The 23,542-nt window shown below is 47.3% G+C and overlaps 1 protein-coding gene across 3 annotated transcripts in view; it reads right to left on the bottom strand.

Moving 5' to 3' along the window:
• Positions 1-23,542, bottom strand: part of CKAP5 (cytoskeleton associated protein 5) — a 1,593,334-nt gene that overhangs the window by 526,228 nt on the left and 1,043,564 nt on the right. The gene's annotated exons all lie outside the window — the stretch shown is intronic.

Genomic DNA, 23,542 nt, shown 5'->3' with positions numbered 1-23,542 from the left:
ATTTTCGCACAGCGTCTACTGGGCACATTTCTAAATTCAATTTTCCAGAGAGGTTATTGGCGAACTTCTAAATGCAACTTTCCAGAGTGTCTATTGGATACACTTCTATAATCAACTTTCACAGATGCTATTGGTAGCACTTCTAAATGCAGTTTTCACAGCGTGGCTAATGGGCACACTTCAATGCAGTTTTCACAGAGGATATTGGGCGCATATCTAAATTCAGTTTTCCACAGAGAGGCTATTGGGCGCACTATTAAAATCCATTTTCATCGAGGCTATTGGAAGTACTTCTAAATTCAATTTTCCAGTGAGGCTATTGGGAACACTTCCAAATTCAATTTACCAGGCTATTGGGCACACTTCTAAATTTCATAGAGGGTTTTTGGGTACACTTCTAAATTTCATAGAGGGTTATTGGGCACACTTCTAAATGCAACTTTCCAGAGTGTCTATTGGGTACATTTCAAATGCAACTTTCCAGAATGTCTATTGGACACATTTCTAAATGCAATTTTCACAGAGTGGCTATTGGGCACACTTCTAAATGTAACTCTCATGGAGGCTAATGGGTACACCTCTAAATTTCACAGAGGGGTTATTGGGCACACATCTAAATGCAACTTTCACAGAGTGGTTATTGGGAACACTACTAAATTCACAGCGAGTTTATTGGGCACACTACTAAATGCAACTTTCCCGAGTGGCTATTGGGCACACTTCTAAATGCAACTTTCACAGAGGATCTTGGGCGCACTTCTAAGTTCCATTTGCCAGAGAGGCTATTGGGCACATTTCTAAGATTTACGGAGAGGCTATTGGGCACACTTCTAAATGAGACTTTCACAGAGGATCTTGGGCGCACTTCTAAGTTCCATTTGCCAGAGAGGCTATTGGGCACATTTCTAAGCTTGATGGAGAGGCTGTAGGGCACACTTTCTAAATGCAACTTTCATAGGCTAACCTTCACAGTTCCATCTAGATGCGACGCAGGCCAATATTCATAATTCCATCTAAGAGTGGACATGCTTAACTTTCACAATTCCGTCCAGGAGTGGACATGCCAACGTTCACAATTCCATCCAAGAGTGGACATGCTAACCTTCACAGTTCCATCCAAGTGTGGGCATGCTAACATTCACAATTCTATCTAAGAGTGGGCATGCCAACCTTCACAGTTCTATTCAAGTATGGGCATGCTAACTTTCACAATTCGGTCTAGGAGTGGACATGCTAACCTTCACAGTTCCATCTAAGGGTGGGCATGCTAACTTTCACAATTCTATCTAAGAGTGGGCATGCTAACATTCACAATTCCATCCAAGTGTGGGCATGCTAACCTTCATAGTTCCGTCCAAGAGTGGACATGCTAACTTTCACAGTTCTTTCTTAAGAGTGGACATGCTAACTTTCACATTTCTATCTAAGAGTGGACATGCTAACTTTCACAGTTCTTTCTAAGAGTGGACATGCTAACTTTCACAGTTCTTTCTAAGAGTGGACATGCTAACTTTCACATTTCTATCTAAGAGTGGACATGCTAACTTTCACAGTTCTTTCTAAGAGTGGACATGCTAACTTTCACAGTTCTTTCTAAGAGTGGACATGCTAACTTTCACAGTTCTTTCTAAGAGTGGACATGCTAACTTTCACAGTTCTTTCTAAGAGTGGACATGCTAACATTATGGCAGTCTATGTTATTTGGAGGTAAAATAGAGTGGCATGGGCTTTCTGGAGTGGAGTGATTGCTCTACTCTCCCACCCATACCACACTCACGGTTTTGGTGGTGTCTGTTAGTTGCTGGCTTCATTGGCTTCCCCTGCGGACACCTGCAGACACATCTTGGAGCCGCCTCTGTTGGAGCCGCCCTTGGCCTTGGGGCCATTAGCCGCTGGGGGCTGCCGGGCAGAGGGCTGCCCTGGGAGGACCACTGATAAAGGACGAGGGGCCTATCAGAGGGGGGGGGGGGGGGGGGGAGGGATGGGATCAGGAAGAGGATTTAGAGGAGGGGAAGTGAGGTCCGACTCACCTGCTCCTAGGATGGGAAATAGGAGCAGGTGCAGGAAGCGGGTCGCTACACCGACGCTGCCTCGGCCGCAACAACCAATCAGGGGCGGGGGGCGGGATGGGAGGCGGGAGGGAGAGGGGAAGAGCCAGGAAACGGGGCTGGGGAGTTCGGGGCATGCGGGGGCCTGGGGGCACTATTTAGGTTTAAACACATGGAGAGGGGGGCGGGATGGGAGGCGGGAGGGGAAGGACCAGGAAGCGGGGCTGGGGAGTTCGAGGCATGCGGGGGCCTGGGGGCACTATTTAGGTTTAAACACATGGAGAGGGGGGAAGGATGGGAGGCGGGAGGGGGAGGGGAAGGACCAGGAAGCGGGGCTGGGGAGCTCGGGGCACGCGGGGGTTGGGGGCATTTTGGCCATAAAAAAACACATGGAGAGGGTCGCGCAAGGGGTCCGACTCACCTGCTCCTAGGATGGGAAATAGGAGCAGGTGCAGGAAGCGGGTCGCTACACCGACGCTGCCTCGGCCGCAACAACCAATCAGGGGCGGGGGCGGGATGGGAAGAGCCAGGAAACGGGGCTGGGGAGTTCGGGGCATGCGGGGGCCTGGGGGCACTATTTAGGTTTAAACACATGGAGAGGGGGCGGGATGGGAGGCAGGATGGGGAGGGGAAGGACCAGGAAGCGGGGCTGGGGAGTTCGGGGCATGCGGGGGCCTGGGGGCACTATTTAGGTTTAAACACATGGAGAGGGGGGCGGGATGGGAGGCGGGAGGGGGAGGGGAAGGACCAGGAAGCGGGGCTGGGGAGCTCGGGGCACGCGGGGGTTGGGGGCATTTTGGCCATAAAAAAAAAAACACATGGAGAGGGTCGCGCAAGGGGTCCGACTCACCTGCTCCTAGGATGGGAGTAATAAAGTTGCCCAATGTCTTTAAACGCACCTTCTTTTGTCTTTCAGATGCGGGATGCAGCGCCGAAGGCCTCCGGAGCGTGCAAAGAGCTGGTAAGCTTTTGTCTTTCAGATGCCGGAATGCAGTGCGAAGACCTCTGGAGCCTGCGAAGAGTAGGTAAGCCTTTGTCTTTCAGATGCCGGAATGCAGCGCGAGGCGTTGGTGACAGCCGATGGACCAGGTAAGAGATGCGCTGCCACTGAAGACCGTAGTGCTAACCTGTTCTTTTGAGTGTCATCTGCGTAGTTGTAGCATGTAATGTATTTTTTGAAGTTTTTGATTAGTGCAGTTTGGTAGATGTTGAAGGTCAGTGGTGTAACGCTCACCTGATTCCCACGGAGGCGCTGACCCAAACTGGACTGCTACAGTTGCTTCTATGACTATGATGAGGCGTAGAACTCGGAAGACGCTCTGGGCAGGACCTCCGAATATTGACTGTCTGGCTTGTAAGGTGAGTTTTTCTGCAGGTGGAAGAAAAAGGGGTAATTACAAGCTGGTTGGATAAGTTCTCCCACCAATCTTCTGCTTTTCCCACTTCTTGGTTCTCGACTGGTCTCCACGAACTCTCACCTTTGGTTTAGTAAAGCCGAGCTCTCCATCCTGCTTCTGGTGCAGGGGCGCGTGGAATCCAGTTACGTCACTGGATGATTTCAGTGTCTAGGCTCAGTGTCCTTTTGTGGCTTGTAATAGTCCTTCAGGTGCCGAGGAGCTGTTGGCGACACCACCAGTGCTGTGCAAGAAGAGGCTCGCGAGTATAGAAGATCTGAGGCCGCTTCTGAAGGAGCACCCTTTTATAATGTCCTTTTCTGTCTTTCAGGTGCCGAGATGCTGTGGGCGATGCCGCCGCTGTTGCACGTGCGGTGGCACGCAAGTATAACTGAATTGTGGCCGTTTCCAAATGGGCGCCTCTGATAATGTCTTTGCCTTCCTTTCAGGTGCCGAAATGCTGAGGGCGATGCTGCCGCTGCTGCGCGTGAAGAAGCGCATAAGTATAACTGAGTTGCGAACCCTTCGGCTCGGACACCACTAACAATGTCTTTTGTCTTCCAGGTGCTGGGATGCTGCCGAAGCGAAGGCCGCGGTGAACTCCGGTGTGATCACGGATGGATAAGGTAAGCGAGCGCAGCTGCGAGCGTGTTGCCCGTTTTCTAACCTTATGTCTTTATTTGCTGGTTGTCGGAGACTGGACTCTTGTAGCTGAATTCTGGCGAGTAGATGTTCCTGTGCCTTTTCTCCATCCACAGGTTGCTGCTCGAGAAGCTGAGGGTGTGTCTGGACCTGGAATGCAGGAGCCGACTCGGTGAGCGTCCTGCTGCTGTTACAGAATAACGCGAAGCACGCGAATTCTATCGGGCGTGGTTTAAATAGTGGAGAAGTGGTTTGGTGCGTATTCTTCCTCCAGCCTCACCCTGGTAAGAAAAGAGTTCCAGTGTCAGGATTAACATCAGCCCCACCCAGGTAAGAAAAGAGTTACTGTAACAGAGGATTGGTCCCTCCCAGCCAGTGGCTGGGACTTCACCCAGCTTGGATTGTTCTAGGTGAGTATGCAGCATGGTCTGCCACAGGTAAGTCCACCCAATCACTACTGCACACTTTAAGAATATGAGCCCGGCGCCCATGGCGCCGGGACTGTGCTTCCTTATGAGCCTGGCGCCAGGACATGGTCCAAAGGGCCCTTGTAGGGGTCTGCTGGAACCGGGGGTGTGGATGATGAGCCTGCTTCCGGGGACGCTGGGCCAGTCTTGGCTCCTCGGGAGTATCGCTCATGACAAGTGGTGATAGTGAGCACCCTCGTGCTACTCCACAGTCGTTGACTTGTGGTGTGGATTTGAAGGGCTTTATCCAGACGGTTTCTGTTCTGTCTGCTAGGAAGGATTTAGTCCATAGTAGTGTTGTGTCTGTTATGCCCATGTCTTCTAGTCTTTTGGTTAGGGTGTCATGGATAATTGTGTCAAAGGCTGCAGAGAGGTCGAGCAGAATCAGGGCCAAGGTTGTGTCAGTCTGCATTTGGTTTTGTTTTTAGGTCATCCCAGATGGACAATGGTGCGGTTTCTGTTCCTATTGCAGGTCTGAAACCAACTTGTGCTTGGTCCAACAGGTGGTATTTTTCTAAGTGTTCTTGGGTTAACTTGCAGACCTAGGTTTCCAGGGGTTTTGCTAGGCGGGTAATGTTTGAGATCGGCCTGTAGTTGGAGAGGTGGTCAACATCGCCACTTTTGTTTATTAAGAGTGGTTTGATATATGCTGATTTGAATGTTTTTGGTACGGTTCCTGTTCCTAGTGAGAGATTTAGGATGTTTCTGTAGTATTCTGATGGTGTTCCTTGTTCGAGGTTTAATTTGTAGATGTCAGGTGGGCATGTGCCCATGGGTGAACCTTATTTCTTGCTGTGTTTCACCAGCAAGACGAAAGCCTCTGCCGATATTTCGGGAAGGTTTTGGAGTTTGTATTGTGGTTCTGTGTTAGGTTTGGTTTGTTGGATGTTCTGGTTGGTTGGTCCGTCTTGTATGATTTGTCAGATGTCGTTGATTTTGTTCTTGAAGTGGTTTGCCGAGTTTCTCAGAGGGGTTTGGGGTTTTGTAGCAGCCGGTGGGTTTCTTATTTCTTTGATGATGTTGAACATTTCTTTTTGTGAGTTTGTCACATTGGTGATTGTCATAATGCCTTCTCTCCGCCTTTTGTATTTCCTTCTTGTATGCTCGGATTTGTTTCTGGAACAGTTTTTTCTTCTCTGGGTTGTATTCTTTCCTCCATCCCAGATCCATTTTCTTGTTGTCCTCTTTCATGACACTTAGCAGTGGTGTGTTAGGGAGAATTCTCCTTCTAGGGCTAATTTCCCTCACCTAGTGAGTCCCCCAGCAGCTTTGCTGGATTTCTGGAGTTTATTTTTTCCACCTGGTAAGAGTGTACATTCTTTTTCCACTCTTACATGTGTTTTGGCCTATGTGTTTTTACTCACTGTGTGATCTTGGGCACTGGAGCACACCACTCCAGGTGCCCCTGTTCTTGTACGGGTTACACAGCACCTTTAGTGTAGTAACCCAGGGTTGTCTTTAAGACTTCCCTCGGACTCCAATTCACTTGGGCCGACTACTGTCCCCCAGAGAAAGGTAAAGTTGCCATTTACTTTACATAGTCATTTTTACCACAGACCCAGTACACCGCATCTTACATGGGGTACTGAAAAGGGCTAATCTGTACCCCTTTTCTGTCTGTACCTCCCTGAGCATTGTTTTGTTCTTTTAACATTTAGACTTGGCTGGTGGCACTGGTATCTACCCTAACCTTTCTACCGCGATTATACTAGATAAACGTGGTACTGTTGTTGGCTATTATATTAGCCTCGAACATAAACCCGCTTGACCAAATCATCTTTCTTTTGGCTCCGGTTGGGTTTATTCGCCATTTCTTTTTGTTAAAGTCCTTCTTGCGTTTTACTTTGCGCGGCAAACTAGGTTCGCCTTGTTTGTTCACTGTCTTTTGGCGGGCTTCTGCAGAGAAGCCCTCCTCTTGGCGCCTGGGAGTCTAGGTAGACTGAATGTGGGGAAGGGGTGCAGTCACCCCCTGCACAGGGTATCCTAGAAAACCCAAGTCACACTTTGCCATGATTGGCTGAGGTGGTTGTCACGGCTGGACAACCACCCCTCCCCCCGCTGCGTGATTGACAGCCAGGCTGTCTGAATGGGGGTTTTGCACATAAAAAGGCAGGTCTCTTGGGCTAGAAGTCAGTCGCCTCTGGAACTACAAGGAAACGAAGAGAAGCGGAGAGAACGACGGCTGCTGCAACTACCGCGTCCCGGTGAAGCCCTGCTGCAGCCCTGAGCTATCTTCCCTTCAACGACTAAGAGGAGATCCAGTCCGGAGACTTCTTCCCTTGAGCCTGGTGGGGATAACCATCTCATCTTCTTCAGCCAGAGATCTCCGCTGTGGTCGAAATCGCTGCACACTGCTGTAGTGGTCCGGATAGCCACCTGCTGAGCCTCTCCTCTTTTTAAAGCACACCTTTTCGTTGTTGCTGCTCCCGACTTCATCCCTCCTCCTTATAACTTTTGCTTCCGAACATTTGACAATATCCAAGTACTTTTGGGCTACGCTGAATCGTAAACTTCCTAACGGTGTGATCTTCGGCACAGGTCTCCGGTGTCACCTAAACGTGGCTCCGCACTTTGACTTTTGAACTCCTGTTTCTGAGTGTTTCTCGATACTGCCTGCCTAACCTAAATATTGCCTGTGATTTTTGCCTCCAACTGCCTCTGGGTATCTTAGGTGCTAAGTGTGCTTTTGCCCCGGTAGCATTTCATGTCACGGATACGCATTTATTAAGCAGACCGAACTGTCAAAAAGTGATCGCAACAGTATCCGCGGTGTTTTGTTTATAACACCGGTTCATTCAAACACAGGGTACTTACCTTGAGACATACTGTAAAAAGTGAATTGGTTAGTTGTAGTATATTTAACGTGTGGTTTTGTTTAAAGTTTAATAGAGGTGTTGTGTTTATAACTGATAGCGTAAAAATAAATGTACTTATATTTTTTATAAAAAACCTTGAGTCAGTGTTTGCCTGAGTCACAGTAATTGTGGTCCCTTTGTGTAATCTCTGCTACTGCTCATATACTCTTGAGATAAGCCTGGCTGCTCTGCTACCACTATAACTTAGTAGTACAGGCGTGTACCAAAGGTAAACTTGTATTGCCACCTGTAGTCTTAATTGTGTGTAGTGGTCCCTAAGGGCACTGCACAGGATTCTGCCTAACATGATGTGAACCATTTTTCCATTACTTTTTTTTTGATGGGGTGAATGTTTTTTCTGGGGCGATCTTTTCGATTGCATCAGCGATCCATTTGTGTAGCAGCTCTGCTTTCCCAGCTAGGTCAGGCAGCTCTAGTTCTGTAATTGAGAGTTTGATTGTCTCCAGTTGTTCGAACAGGTTGCTTGTTTTGACGGTTTTCAAGTTTCTTTTTGTGGTGGTTGTGAGTTTGGGGGCCTGGATGCGGAGTGGAGTTGGTAGTCTGATGATGAAAGGGATGATGAGATGGTAGCTCCACAATATTTGTATCGGTGGAGCAGTGGTGACGAGTATTTCCTGGGCGAAGATTGCGTCTAGAGTGTCCTGCTGAGTGTGTTGCTCCTTTGACCAGCTGTCATAGTTTCATGGTTGTCAGTTGTCCGGTCTGTGAATTTTGGGAGTTGCCGTGATTTTCTTCAAACCAGATGTAGCAATCCCCCAGTATAATTAAATGTTCATGCTTGATGGCTATGTTGGTGATGGCTTCTATGAATTCATCGATGGAGGTTGCATCATAGGACGGTGGTCTGTTCACTAGGATGAATGTGATGGTTTTTGGGTTAGATGATAGGTGTAGGACCATGGTTTCGCAGTTGATGTTGAGAGGGTCGTTAGTTTTTATTTTTAGGTGTTCTTTGAATACTATCGCGAGACCTTGTTTTTTATGTTTCCTGTTTATTTGAAGGCATTTGAAGTTGGCTGGGAGGCAGTTTCGTAGTGTGATTTTGTAGTTGTCGTCCAGCCATGTTTCGGTGATGAAAAGGATGTCAATGCCGTTGTCATCGAGGTCAGAGATTTCTGTTGAGTGTTTTGACATGGATCTTGCGTTTAATAGATTGCAGTGGAGTTTAGAGGTGTGGTTTGGTCATTGTTGGGGTCATCTTCGGATCAGTGTTGGTGTTTCCTTTAAAGTCTATCTCTATTTGAGGTGTTGGTATAGGTGTGTGTGTCTTTGAAGAGTTCTTCTAGGTTCAGTCTTAGGTTTTTGTTTTCCTCAGGTTCTTCCAAAGATTGTGGCTGTCAAGTGGAAGGTGCTCTTGAAGTTGCTCTTGATTTGATGTAGGGTGTTATTGCGTCAATTATGTTTTTGTTATTTCTAGCGTTGTCTGATCTTCTGCGCGGTTGTGTTTGGTTGTCTACTCTTGCTGATCGTTGGGTTGGTTTGTTCTAGTGACTGGTTGTTTGCGAGGTATGGAGTCAAGTAGAGGGATTTTTGTCTTCACTCCGCGTCGGTTCGAGTGTCGTTCCTGTGATTCGGAGTGTTTTCTGTAGTTGCCAGTCTTAGTTGCTGTTCCGGTGTGTTTTTTCTTTATGCTGTTCCTTCCACTTGGAACAGGGTGTTTGCGTGGCATTTTGGCTCGAGGGCTGTTTTGGTCTTTGTTTTGCTTTGGTCTGGGGGTCTTGTGGTATAGTACTGGGTGAGGGGAATTGTCCGCTATAAGTTTGGGTGCTGTCTGTTGGTGGTCAGCAGCTGGTATTGCCGACTTGTTTAGTCGGTGTTTTGAGTAAGGTCGGAGAAGTTAGTTAGTATTGTATCGTTGGGTTAACGTTGGCTGCCCTTAATATGGGTCTCCCTGGATGAGGTTCACTGCGGTGGGCCAACTATGTGGGTTGGAGGGTAGCTGGTTGCTATACAAGTGGACTAATGATTTCAATGTCAGCAGCTATATTTGAGAGCCTTGCACGGTGGGAGAAAGGCGCCATGCCCCGTCAGTGAAAAGATTACAATCCTAAACACAGGTGATGAGTTACAATTCTAAAAACAGCTAGATTTGAGAGTCCAGTATAGTGGGAGAGAGGCTTAAGCTTGACTGTTTAGATGGGTGCTATACTAGACATTGTTGTGCTTAATAGTGTGCAGTTAGGAATGCTGAAGGTGTTATTTATTACTAAGGTGTTTTAGGATAGATTTGATAAGTGGGCTAGGCTTCCAGGGTAGAATTATTGCTCTATTCCCCATCTAGGCCACTCTTACCTTACAGGTCCTTGGTCGTTGCTGGTTGACTGCTGGCCACTGGATTCTCCTGCAGTCACCTGCTGACACTTCTTGGAGCAGCCTCTGTTGGAGCCGCCCTTTGCCTAGGGGCCCTTAGCCGCAGGGGGCTGCACGGGTAGAGGGTTGCCCTGGAGTGGGTAGTGATGAGCTTGGGGGTAGCCAATCACAGGGGTGGGAGCGCCTGGGGGGCGGGAGGATCGTGGGAGAAGCAGGAAGGTGGTGTCCGAGGCAAAGGGGGGACACAGGGCCTGGAAGGCCTTTAAAATGGACGTTTTTAGGAAAATGGGGTCACTCTGGGAGCCCCGCTCACCTGATCCACTCCGATATAAGATCTCCTGAGGTGATCCGCGAAAACTGCCATGAGTTTGGTGAAGACCCTTGGAGCAGAGGTCAACCCAAAGGGAAGCACCTTGACCAGACTATGCTTGTCCCCTTTGAGGAATCCCAGGAACTTCCTATTCTTTCTATGTATCGGCACATGGAAATAAGCATCCTGCAGATGTATTGACACCAGCCAGTCCTGCAATTCAAGAGCATGGAGAATTTCTCAACGTCACCATCTTGAATTTTTCTTCCCTCAGGAACTCAAAGTCCTGCGGTACAAAATAGGACGGAGACCACCCCACTTCTTGAGCACCATGAAATACTGGGAATACTAGCTTGATCCTCTCTGCTCGTGAGGTACCTCTTCTCCGGCAAGCTTCAACAGGGCTCCCAGTTCTTCCTGGAGCTCCTGTCCTCGTTGGCTTAGAGGTGGTGAGGGTCTGTCCAGTGGTTTCCTTACTATGGGTAGTCTATAGCCCCACGGCACAAGCTCCAGGGCCCAGGCATTGGAGGGAATCTCCTGCCAGTGCTCCGACAGCCATCCACCAACCAGTAAGTTGTGGGAGGGGAACATCAAAGCGGCTTAGAGGACAAAGCTGCCGCTGTAAGCCCCCATGCCCCTTCCAGAGCGAGAAACACTTCTAGCCCTTGTGTAGCCTGTGGGAGTTGCGCTTCCTTGCCATAATGCACCCAACGGTTGCAGCCGCTGCCCCTAGAGGCAAAGCTAAAGGCAGGTTTGGTGAGCTGGCTGCGCAGCTAGGCCCACTGATTTTGAGGTGATCTTTGACTCCTTAAATCTTTCCATGGAGGAGTCAGTCTTCTGGGAGAAAAGGAATTCAATCTCAAATGGCAAGTCTAGCAGTCAGTGTCATGATTCCTGCCCCTCATGTCACCAGCCCTCCAAGATGTCAGGCTGGAGCCAGGCCACGATCACCTACATGTCCCTCAAGGGCCTCTCCATCCCGCCAAAGACCCACTTGGCGCTTGTGGCACCAGACTCACTCACTCCCATAGGATAACATTGAGGATTGGACTTGTAGTGCATTGATGGGGACAAGATGGATGCCCCCACATATTTTGGTTCCCAGAACTGCATGTGCAGTCTAGTCTTTTGGGTGTGGTTCAGCCCAGAGACACCTGGGAAACCAGAGACTATTTAAGCCACGCCCAGGTTGAGAAACATGCTTTGCGTTTTCTGCACCTGCAGCGTGACACTCGCCGTGTTCGGATGGGTCTCCACTAGGCCTGCATCTTTCTTCTGCGCTCAGCTCCTGCAAGAACAAGAACACCGTAAGGAACAGCCTTACCTTGCGGCGCTACTGCCCATCATTCATCGCTCCTTCTGTTCTGCAGGTATCGTCGGCGGTGTAATTCCCATCCCGGCATGCCGCTTCCTAAGGAAAAGGGAAAATAACAGGAAAAAAAGGCATTAGTAAGCATTCAGCAAATCTTTGCTTATTTTTAAAGACTGTATGCGCTTCAAACGCATACCTGAATCCCAGCCGCTCTGGGGGAACTCTGTCTTCGGAACCTCTCATTCATCTGCAAGAGGGAAAAGACACTCCAGTTTAGCGTGGAAACATCTAGAGGCGCCGCATACCATGCTTACTCACCGCATTTGTTCTTCATAACCGGCATCCACGCTGAAAACATTGCGGCACCTAAAAGACACAGAAAAATAACTCAGTTCAGTACAAATACGAAAGGGGTGCATCGCACTCTCACTCGCCTTCAGCACTAATCTCAGCAGCACGTCGCCATCCCTGGATGCCGGCCATCATCTAAGGAAGGAAAGGAACAAAGTTAGATAACTGTTCAAAAGACTAATTATACTTACCTGTCGGACTCTTGCCAGTAAAGTAACTAGGCAGTATGAGCCTGTATAAATCAATGTGCCCTGTCTGAAAGCAGGACGGAAAGCACACTTTCCAAGAAAACAAGGCCCAGTTTCCAGTCGAGTAGACTCCAGGGAAGGGTTTGAGGTCGTAAGAGGTCAGAACAGGCTGAGTGACGTCCCCGTGGATATCAGGTGAGCGTTCCAGTCGGTTTTGGACATTTGGCGAAAGGACTGAAGACCTCAAGTAGGTCTGCCTCCTCAATGCTATATCCGATGCCAATGAATGGCCCACTCAGATGGCCACGTCCAGGCCCTTTTGCAGCGACTGCCTGGCCACCACCTTCCCATCTTGCATGAGCTGTACGACACCGTCTCGCAGCTCCCCTTCAGGGATGTATTGAGTTGCCTGCTCTACTGCCTTCCAGAGGTTGGAAGAATGTTTGTCAAACCCACTGGCTACATTAGTAGCTTTAAGAGCCATGCTGCCAGACGTAAAAACCTTTTTAGCCATTGCATCAATTCTCTTACCCACCCTGTCAGGAGATAGAGTCGCAGTAGATGATGTTGGTCAGGTGGAAACTGTGGCTGCCTGCAGACCAAGACCTGCCGGGAGAAGGGTGAGAAAACAAAAATGGTGGGTCTCCTCTTGCCGGCTTGTACTTCCCGGTCATAGTAGAGATGACCAGAGGAATGGAGCAGGGGTGCCGAAACAAAGAGGCTACTGGATCGGCGATTGCCGGGTTCAGTGGCATATAAATTTTGTTAAGGAGAATTCTATGTTAAGGCTAATTTCCGAAACCTAGTGAGTCCAACAGCAGCTTTGCTGGATTTTAGGGGTTTATTTTTTTCTGCTGCTAAGAGTGAGACTCTTTCTCCCACTCTTAGGCATGATTTGAGAGTGTCCTTTGACTTTGTAATGTGTTTCATGGACTATGGGGTCTTTTACTCCATAGGGCTTCATGTGTTTTTGGGAAGTGCGTTACACAGTACTCTGAGTGCAGTAAGACAGGGGTGTCATAGTGGCCCCCAAACAGACTCCATACCCTGGGACTGACTACCGTCTCCCAGGGCATGTAAAGTCACCATTGGCTTTACTAGTCTCAAATTGTGAACAGAACCAGTACAAACCATCATACTGTGGAAGTACTGGTAGGGGTAATTAGATTGCCCCTGGGTCTGTTTTCCAAGGGGGCACTGTCCAGTCCCCCCTTGTCGAGTTTCTGGCTGGTGGCAGTGGTTACCACGCAAAATATTCCACCAGAATATTTCCTATTGGATTTTCCCATTCATTTTAAACGCACCACTTTTTGGTGCAATGTTAAAGATACCGCAGGGTTATTTAATATTTATTTCCCCGGTTGGGTCTTTTTGCCAGGACTCTGGGTTTAAAATGGCGTTTGTGTTCGCCTCTGTAACTCCAACCCAAGTCGAGCCCTCTGTTCCAGAAGCCTCCAAAAGTGGTGCCACTCTGTCTGGGTCTACAGGATGTGTGTGTGGGGTGGGGGGGGGATTAGGCACCCTGGACTGAGTTTCCTAAGACTTGTCGAATAATTAATCAGGTATATATATTCCTAATGACTGTTTGAACTTGCTTGACATATTAGTACCAGTGTATTTTTACAAGTGTGTTTTTAAATAATTATATACTTTTATACCAAAGCTCTGATCTGTGTTTGCCTGTGCTACAGTATTTTTGTACCTAATGTGTATACTCTTATATACTGCCTAACTCTTCTTGAGAGAAGTCTGACTGCTCAGCCACAGCTACCAGGTAAATCTGCTACCAATTGGGTTTACTGCTAACACCTGTATTCTTAAACTTTTTGCAGTGGTCCCTAAGGGAACTGCACAGGTTTCTGCCTAACACCTTTCGGGCCCTCACCCAGGATGTTGGTTAATTTATAACCTTGGGCTGGCACTGCCACAGTATGCAGTCCCAAGGTGTCAGCCATCCTATATACTAGTACCCAAAATTTGGTGTGGGTGAAAGTCTAGACTTGCTGAAGTTCCACCTCAGGGGATGTGTCCAGCCCGCTGGCGCAGTAGAGCCCTTGTGCAAAGTCCAAAAAAGTCCAGCTTGGTTGTTGAAATAGTCGACGCCCCGTCCCTGCGTACACAGGATTGATGACCCCTTGATCATCTCCAGCATCGACGCAATGGAGACAAAGAAATTGGTCCAGTAGAGTGGAACAAAAGATCAGTCCCTGATGGTTTGCACTATCCTTCAGTGCCAATATGGTGACGGTCTGCGTCGAACGGAGCTTTGGCACAGAGGTGTTGTCGGGGACACCTGAACCCTGGGGGGCGGTCGGCGGGGGTGGGGGGTCTGTTTGGCAAGTTATCAAAAATATACAGCATTTTGGGGACAATTACCATCTTGGCCAAAGAGAGACACTCCGCATGTGGTAGTGGGAGGCGAATCCCTGTCTCTACCCTGCGTTCCAGCTGCGTCAGTGATGCCATATAGTTACCCTCATATGGCTTAGAGGAGGATGTTGCTACCCTGATGCCCAAATACCTTATTCTCCAGGGCACCATCAAAAGCTCTCCCTTATATCCCCAGGGTCAACATTAACTACAGCAGAGCTGGTGACAGGTCCTTAGAAGATATGCTCTTCGTCGATTTGTTCCTGGACGGTTCAACAATTTCCTTGCGGACGTCGGTAACCCACCAGCTGGCAGGCTGTCAACTGAGTCAGCAATGGAGACGGACCCTTTTCAGAACCTGGTCAACCATCTTTGGAGACCAAAGACTAAGATGCTGGTTGTATTTCTCTTTCGTTTGGATCTTCACAGAGGAAGCATCCCTAACGGACCTAAACAACTTCTTAGCAGAGGGAGTATGCTCAAGGACCTGCCGGCCCAAGACGAGGTATGACTGCATTCGCGTCGTGGTCGGGATGAAGACAAAGGGCACTTGAGGTGCCGGTCCTCAAAGATGATGTTCTTCAGGCTGCAGCTTTCAGAGGCCCTGAAGAGGCTTTTTTTCGTGGCATCAACCAAGGTCGAGATGTAGGTCCAAGTCTAGGCCTGTTGATGCCACGAGTTGAAGAACAGACGATTGTTTGAATATCATCACAGACAAGGTCTCCATGTGACTGTTCAATAAACCACAAGGACTTACAACTCTAGAAATGCGGAGTCAAATCTGAAGATGGGCACCAGGTGTGGCGCTTCGGAGGACGTGTGCCATTGGCTGGTTGCAGTATGACCCCAAAGTACACTGATCGACTATAGCGGAGGATTGTCACAGATCGTCTATGAAAATGGAGGTCAGTCTCAAAAAGACATTAATTATTTACTGCAAAAGCATTTCTGATGATTGTGTCTGCTTAGATTCACATGCTGTGCATATAGCACCGACATCTAGTTGTAATCGCAGATTTGCATCTTGTCTTTCGAGTACCGAAAGGGGACGTTGACATGGGCGTGCCTGTTGCACTATCTCCAACGTGACGTGTAGTGTACCCAAAATCCCTCGCGCGTCGAGGTCCCTCCGATTGTATTTTTTCTGCCATGAGTGAGCCTTACGACTATCGTGAGCGAGTACAGAGAGAAATAAGTAGTAGTAAGATGTCTATGTTCCTTCCATCCGAGCGGGGGAAGATGGGTGGGCGCATGTGAATCGAAGCAGATACAATCATCAGAAATGCTATCACGGTAAGTAATGCATGTCTTCTGATGCTTGTGAATCTGCTTAGAATCACATGCTGTGCATAGACTAGCGAGCAGTACCCAGAGTTGGAGGAGGGAGGTGAGGAGGAACAGTAGTGAAGAGATGTCTTAGTACTGCTTGTCCCACCTGAAAATCAGACCTAGAGTGAATATCCAGGCAGTAGTGTTTGGTAAAGGTGTATACAGAACTACAGGTAGCCGCTTTGCAAATGGACTTGAGGGTACATTTGCAATAAATGCTATGAAAGCCCCAGTGCCGAGAGTGGAGTGTGCTCTAGGCTTGAAGGGCAGATCTCTCTTGGCAAGAGTGTAACAGAGTGTGATGCAATTGACAATACACTTATAGATGGCTGATTTAGAGACAAAGTCCACTTCTCTACCAGCCGCCACTGAAGCGAAAAACTGGTTGGTTTTTCTTAGCGGTCCAGTCATTTCCAGATATTTATTTAATTTGTATCGAGCACCTAACCCTCAGGCATCTGGGTGCTTGAACTTAAGAACGTGGTTACAAGCAATACTTCGTTGTACAGTTAGGAAGTTATATAGTACAGTGATAGTTACAGGCAGTTACAGTGTAGTTATACAGGTAGTTCTGCAATCTACAGTATGGTTCTACGTTATTTCGCAGTATTTTTCATCGTGGGTTTTTTCATCGCCGTTTTTTTTTCAAAAAATCATCTTTTTTTGGGGGTTATCCCCCCCAACCCTCCCCCTTCCACGTTAGTGGGGTTCTAGAATAAAGTGGTTAGTTCTATTTCATTGGTTCGCATGGGACTTCGAAATGAATTTGGGCGCAAACCATGAGTGCGCAGAACCCCCTTATCTTTGTGGATAGTGACGAATAGGTCTAGAACTAAAAGGGCCTGTAGTTCACCAACTCTTCTTATAGAAGTCACTGCCACCAGGAAGGCGGTCTTGTGAGTGCTTTAAGGCTAGCCTTATGCATCAGTTCAACGGGAGCTCCCACCAGTCTAGTTAATACCACAAGTCTTTTAATCCCTTCCATGAAAGCCTTGACTACTGGGATCTTACACCACGCCCAAGAGTAAGGTTTTGTGGTGGATGCTGAAAGTGCAGCTAAGTGGACCTTCAGAGAATTAAAAACCAAACCAGAGTCTTTTAAATGAGTCTGGTAGAAAACAAAGTGTAGGCGAGCAGTCCATAGGATTGATGCCCTTGGAATTGCACCAGATAACGAAGTGTTTCCATATGTTGGAATAGCAATGTCTAGTGTTAGGCTTCCTTAAGTATGTCAATACATCTCTGAGGAAGTTGGCGGTGCCCGAACTTCATGACTTCAGGCGCAAGGCCGCTATGTTGAGAGTTTGCGGGCCTGGATGTAGTGTTTCCCCCTTGTCCTGCGATAGCATGTTGTATGGGCAAGGTTGTTTCATTGGAGGGGAGATTGACATCTCCATCAGATGGGAGAACCAGGTTTGGCGGGCCCACATTGGGGCCACCAAGATCATCGTGACTGGTTCCTGGTGCATCTTGTGAACAATCTTGTTGAGTAGGGGAGTCGAGGTAGAGGGGTGGGGGGAAAGCGTAAACACATTTCCCTGACCAGGTTATCCAGAGACCGTTCCCCTTGGAGCGGTTCCAAGGTTACCTGGAGGCGGAATCTGGGCATTGTGAGTTCTCAAGAGTTACAAAAAGGTCGATCTCTGGGAAGCCCCATTCTGCGAAAACGTTGGAGACGATGTCTTAGTGTAGTTACCATTCGTATTCTGTGGGTAGCGGAAAGTCTCTGCTGAGTACGTCTGCCAGAAGATGGAGTTCCCCTGGAACATGTTGAGACAGGAGGAACATCTTGTGTTTGAGAGCCCACTTCCATATGTTTTGGGACAGTTTGGATAACCATGGAGAGCGAGTGCCACCTTGCTTGTTCAGGTAATGCATGGCTGTGGTACTGTCCGTGAGGACTAGTATTGTCTTCCCCTGTAACTGTCTGAAAGGCCTTCAGGGCTTTGAACACTGCTAACAGCTCCAATAGATTTATGTGGTTGGATGCTACTGCTGGGGTCCAAATGCTATGCGCCGTCTGCTGGAGGAGGTGAGCCCCCACCCGTGAGAGATGCGTCTGTCGTGAGAGTGGCTTCTACTGCAGGGGTGATAAAGGTCTTCCCCTGCATGAGGTTTTCCCTCGACCACCACTACAGAGACAATACGAGGGCTGCCGAGACAATCACTAGATCGTCCCATTGTCCGTTGGCCTGACACCAGATTTGTTGTTGAGCCACTCTTACATGGGGTGCATGCATGTGGGACTAAATAAATGCAGGAGGCTGTGGGCTACATTGACCCGCTCGCCAGAATTCCCATCCATAACCAAGCTGCGCTTCTGCAGTTAACAGCAAAATGGCTGCGCTGGCTCCTTGGAGCACCATTGCCATGCCTCAAAACTGTGTTTTGTAGATACAAAAGGATGGCTGCACTGTTTTGCCAAGCACCATTGGGCAGGATGGAACAAGGAGGCACACTGAGAAAGCCTTCAAGTGTGTTTCTTACATGCACCAAGAAGGAAATTGAGACGCAGCACTGCTTTACTGCTTGATCCACATTCCCCTTGAAAAAGGAAATAATAGCCTTTATAATGATGGCGCCCTGACGCTATTTCCATCTATTCTACCTCACACTGCTTTCATCAATGAGGCCCTGCCCACCCATATCCATATTTTGCTCCAGCAAAATGGAACATTATCCCTGTATGACAGGCTGTGTCAGCCAAATCTGAGAAATCAAAAATATCTTTGTTTTCAGTCGCACAGGAAAACACTTTTCAGTTACAAAATGTTAAATATCAATGCTGCAAAAGAGACTCTGGCTCTCTGGGCCTATGTCAATTTCAATGGACCTGTGTCTTAAACAGATTGTTGTAGAAGTGAAACTGACTAGGGCTGCAAAACAATGTGGGAAATTCAGAGAGAAAACCCTTTGAAATGGTCAGCCCAGCATACTTCACCATGTGTTAAAACGTGCTTTTGTAAATAAGGAAAAGTTCCCGTTTTAAAAGTAATGTTGGAAGAAGGCCCTGTTTTGGCCTAGCAATGAAACGTTTTTTTTTGCTGGGAAACATATATGGGATGTTTTATTCAAAAGGGTTGCTTTTGATTTAAAAAGCAATAAAATAAGAAATAAAGACATGGGCTGCCTTCTGAAAACTAGCCAAACAGGTTTTTGCTTGGGGGGTTGCAAGCAACAGAAGCAGCCACAATAGATTCCAGGACATAGGAGTGCTAATTGCAACCTTGAAAAACTTTGAATGGACCAAAAGCACTAAACAGCCTAGGCATCAGACTTTTGTCTGGGCTGAGGCCTGTTACAATGGAGATTCTAGTACAACGACATTTGAAATAGGAAATCACAAGTCCCCGCGACTTCTACTGGGAACTTAAAAGCCAACTCAAGAGCAGCCTTGGAAATATGCCCTTATATGGTGAACAATGCTGACCATTTTGGCTCAAGACTTTTATTAATAAACTTTTAAGAATTATCTTTGCAACATGACTTCGCAGGAATGTAAAAAGTTAACAGTTTAAATGTAATTTATTGGGATTTAATTTAAGACGTGATAGCCTTCAGTGCCATATTGGGAACAGAAAATGCAGAGAATTGGACAGTTTGAGGAAAGTGTACATGATGCCACAGAGATTCAGTATTTACATGCCTTATGATAATCTCTACCCATGTATAAAGTTATAGAATTTTAGGTCAAATATTTATCACTGAAAAGCGCGAAAACCTATTAGATGGGCAAAACAAAGTCCTACAGACATTATGGTGGGACTGTCATGCTCTGCATAAAATATGTAATCTGCCTATGGAATTTGTGAAGATGTCACAATTGTAAAAATGAGACATTTATGTAAAAACTGGATTTTAGCTAAAAATAACTAGGATGATCCTAGGCATTGTAAAGCCACATCATAAAGCTGATGTCATGTCTCTAAAAGTCCAACCAGCTGACAGCAAGGCGGTAACAATCACCCCTGCCAAATCCAGTCGTTAGAGGCATTGCCGGCCTAAGCCGGCCCCATCATATAATTCTAGGATGTCACCATGCCTTATAAATAAGGGAGCCTAACGGAACTCTGTAGACACTCTCTCCTGAATTTCCTGCGCCTGTGTTCCTGATATTCTACATTTATCTTGCCAGAATCCAGATTCCACCATGAGGGAAAAGCATAGCTGACCCTATCTCAGGAAGGCCTTGATCCAGAAAATCCCACTAAAAATCCCATTAACAAAGGGGAAAAGCTGTGGTACCTTTTGGGGAGTATCCTGCGACCAGACCGGCTTTTTGTCCACTACCTGCATCCAGCTGTACTTTTAGCATCCAGTGACCAGACGTACCCAGCTTTTTGCTTCAAGGGGTTCCTGCCATGTGGGGACCAGAACCTGGTTGACTGTCCCAAAATCCCAAACTTAAGAGTGGACTTTGAGTATTTCCCCATCCCATAGAAACAGCTAGCATACCCCACCTTGACCCTTTTGTCTTTGTTCTATTTTCTAAGCAATCCTAGCAATACCCTGTTAACTTGTCTAAATTGTCTGAATTCTCTGTGCATCCTGTCCTCGTTTTTCCAGTGTTAGCGCCATTCTTTCATAAACCTCATCTTTTAACTCCTTAGCAATATTTGGAATACTTTATAAATTCATTCCAATATAGATCTGAACGCGGGTGAAAGGGTTAAGTTGCAAATTAACTCAGGATCGTCCCATGTCTTTCTTTAACAATTTAGACTGAATGATCTAGTTTAAGTAAAACTTGTCCTTTCTTTCCAAACCGATTTCCTCCCTTTAACAGCTTTATTTTACCAAAACTGACCGTCCTTTTATCTTGCAAATCTCATCCAATTCTATAGCTATAGCCCTCCTTTCACTTCTATAGTGTCCCTTTGATGTGCATCTATCCCCCAGCCCAAAAACCGCATTCCAATTCACAGTATTTCACCCGTTTTTCTGAAAAAATGTTTTTTTTACATTTAAAACGGCAAACTAGAAAAAATTCAACTTTTCCATGTATGACTTGACTGCACCGTGTTTTCAATTCTACCTGCTTTGTGAACTGTATGCCTTCTGTGATAGCTTACTTTATAGTTACTAGTGATATGATAGCCCGGAGACTGGGATAAAACATATGTACATCATTAGTTAATTACACGATTAATTTTTGTTAAAATCCGAGTGTCATTTTAGGCCATTGCAAAGGGTTCTTTCTATACACTCAGAATAAGATTAATTGTGGGTTGAGGGAACATTGCAGGGGGAAATGGTGCTATCTATCCGAATTCAAAAAGTGTTCCTATTCATTTGTGCTTTGGATAGGTCCTTGTAGAAGGTTACCCAAGTGTATTTAGTGGTTTTCATTGCAATTATCACCCCATTGATGATTGCTGCCCCATATAAAAATGGTGTGATTTTCTTTGAAATGGAAATCAAGAAATATTGTGTTACCACCCACCGACCTGGTTCATGGTCCATTGTGGGTCTCGGCTCAATTTGAATTAGTTGAAATGAAGGAAAAAGCATTCTAATCGCGCGCTACAACGAAGGCTGAGGGCCAAGGTCCTGGTCAGGTGTGACACCCGATTGGAATCCTTCAGAAGGCCATCATTCCTAGCAGTCGCATGGCTTTGCTTACCGTCACCTCTCGACTGGTTACATATTGAGGGATCTGAAACAGCATGTTCTGAACCCTTTTGTTTGAGGGGAAGACGAGGCCGTCTTCTGCCTGAATAAGAGCCCCCAGAAATGGTTTGAATTGGCTGGGGTCTAGGCTGGACATTTTCTCATTTGAGAAACCCAGACTGAAGAGTAGATAAATCGTCTTTTGGGTGTTTGAAAGGCATGTTCCGCACGACTCCCCGCTATGAGCCAGTCATCGAGGTAAGGATAAACTGGGATGGATTGCCTGCGCAGGTGAGCCACCGCTACTGCCAGCATCTTTGTAAATACCCTTGGGGCTGAGGCAATGCCAAAGGGAAGGACCTTGAACTGATAGTGCTTGACTTCTATCATTTTTTGTGCGCTTGTAACATTGAAATATGAAAGTATGCATCTTTCATGCCCAATGTTGCCAGTTAATCCCCCTGCGTTAGTATTGGGATTACCTCTTGCAATGTTATCATTCAAAATGTTTGTGGTTTGACAAATTTGTTCGCTGGGTGCAAGTCTAGCACAGGGCGCATGAATAAATACCCTTGTTTACCTGTAGAACAGGGATGACTTCTAATGCACCCTTTTCCTGCAGGATCTCGACCTCTTGCAAGGCTCCTCAGATGTTCTGGTGACAAACGCCTGTCCTTGGTGGTCGGTAGCAAGGTGGTAGGCTGAACTCGATGCAGTTACCGTGGGAGACTGTCTTGAGCACCCACTGGTCTGTGGTAATTCCCTCCCATTCGTGGAAGAACAATGTTATCCGTCCTACAACCTGGGAGGCATGGGAGGGGACCCGGATCGGCGAGTCATTTTTGATTGAAGGGCAGGAAGCGTCTAGGGGTGGTGCTTCTACCCTTCCTTTGCCACGATGCTGTCCTCTAGATTGATATTGGTTTGAGGCAGCTGGCACCTGTCCTGAGGACCATGTGTTTCCTGCTCTGTACTGTTTGTGAGGGGAAAGAGGGAAAGATTGTCCACGAAAGGAACAGCAAGATCTTCTACCTTGCTGCTGAAAGGGCCTTTGAGTGATCTGGTTTAAAACTCTTGTTCCTTTTTCACGGTTTCTAGTGCCTCATCCACTGCTTTACCAAACAGGTTAGATTCCTCCACCTGTTTGTTAATGAGGACCATCTGGGTTTCTGGTTTGAATCCTGAATTTTTCAACCATGTGGGTCTCTTCAATAGGGTACATTCGGCCAGAGTTTGCCCTGCTGTCTCAGCAGCATCTAGGGTATTCTTAAGGATATTACGATTCACCTGCCTCCCTTCAAATACAATTTCCAGCAGGCGTGACTGTTGGTTCAGGGACCTCTTGCAGGCCTAACCTCGTAGCTGGCCAACAACGTGGAATTGTTGGCAATTCTGGTGGAATCGGCTGCTGCTGTTGCGAAAATTTCCCCAGGGCATACAACTTTCTGCTCTTTTTCTGGTAGTAGTCACCACTAGGGAATCTGGTGTTGCATGTCCCCGAATGTAGAGAGGGTTTGTGGGTGAAGGGCGTAAAAGCTTCTCCAGCCATGGGTTGACAGCTCTTGTTTCCAATGACATTAGCAAAGATGAGGCGATATGCCTTTTAATGGAGTTCAGTAAAGGTATAGCCTGGCTTGCAGGTGGTTTCTCCTTCAGAATATCCTCCACGAAGTCTGTGTCTAGCACTGCTTCTTGCGTAGAAATCTGAAAATAGCATTGACTGCCATCTGGTCATCTATGGGAGATGCCAGTCCAATTGGAGAGATGGGGGAGGGTCCATGCACAATGTGTCTGTATCAGGTGTATTGGTTGGTGACCGCCATGGTGTATTATCCACTGGCTGTTCACCCGCCCCCAATGTGGGCCATGGTCAATAGGGTCCTCAAAGGGATCATCTTTCGGAACATACAGGTCCTGAGGAACCTCCTGTGCGTCCGTAAAGTCAAACAACTCCTCATGAAGGGGGTAGGAGGTCCTTTAAAATTTAGATACAGTAGGGTATAAGTCCTCTTCACTACGTCTCTTAGGTGTGGTAAACTTTTCTGGAAAGTCTAGCCATACACCTCTCAAACCCATCTCTGGTCTGTAAGGCAGAGCCAGAGGAGTCTGGAGGCGGTAAGGGCTCCTTTTGGGGGACTGAATGCTTAGTGAGTTGAGATTTATCTGAAAGTTGTAGCCAGGGGCTGGGGACCTTCGGAATAGTCTTCCTGCCTTTTTCGACGTTTGGACTAACCACTCGACTGGACTTGGGGCTTATTAGCCCCTGAAAAAATCTTTGCAAGACTTGTGTATGTTTGGCACCTCTAGGAGAGGTTTCGACTGTTCTAGTGGCTTT

Source organism: Ambystoma mexicanum, chromosome 11, assembly GCF_040938575.1.
Source record: "Ambystoma mexicanum isolate Mex_15411 chromosome 11, UKY_AmexF1_1, whole genome shotgun sequence".
In the NCBI taxonomy this organism is placed as follows: Eukaryota; Metazoa; Chordata; class Amphibia; order Caudata; family Ambystomatidae; genus Ambystoma; species Ambystoma mexicanum.
Note: the sequence above shows the minus strand (reverse complement) of the source record. Positions and strands in the feature narration are given on the sequence as shown.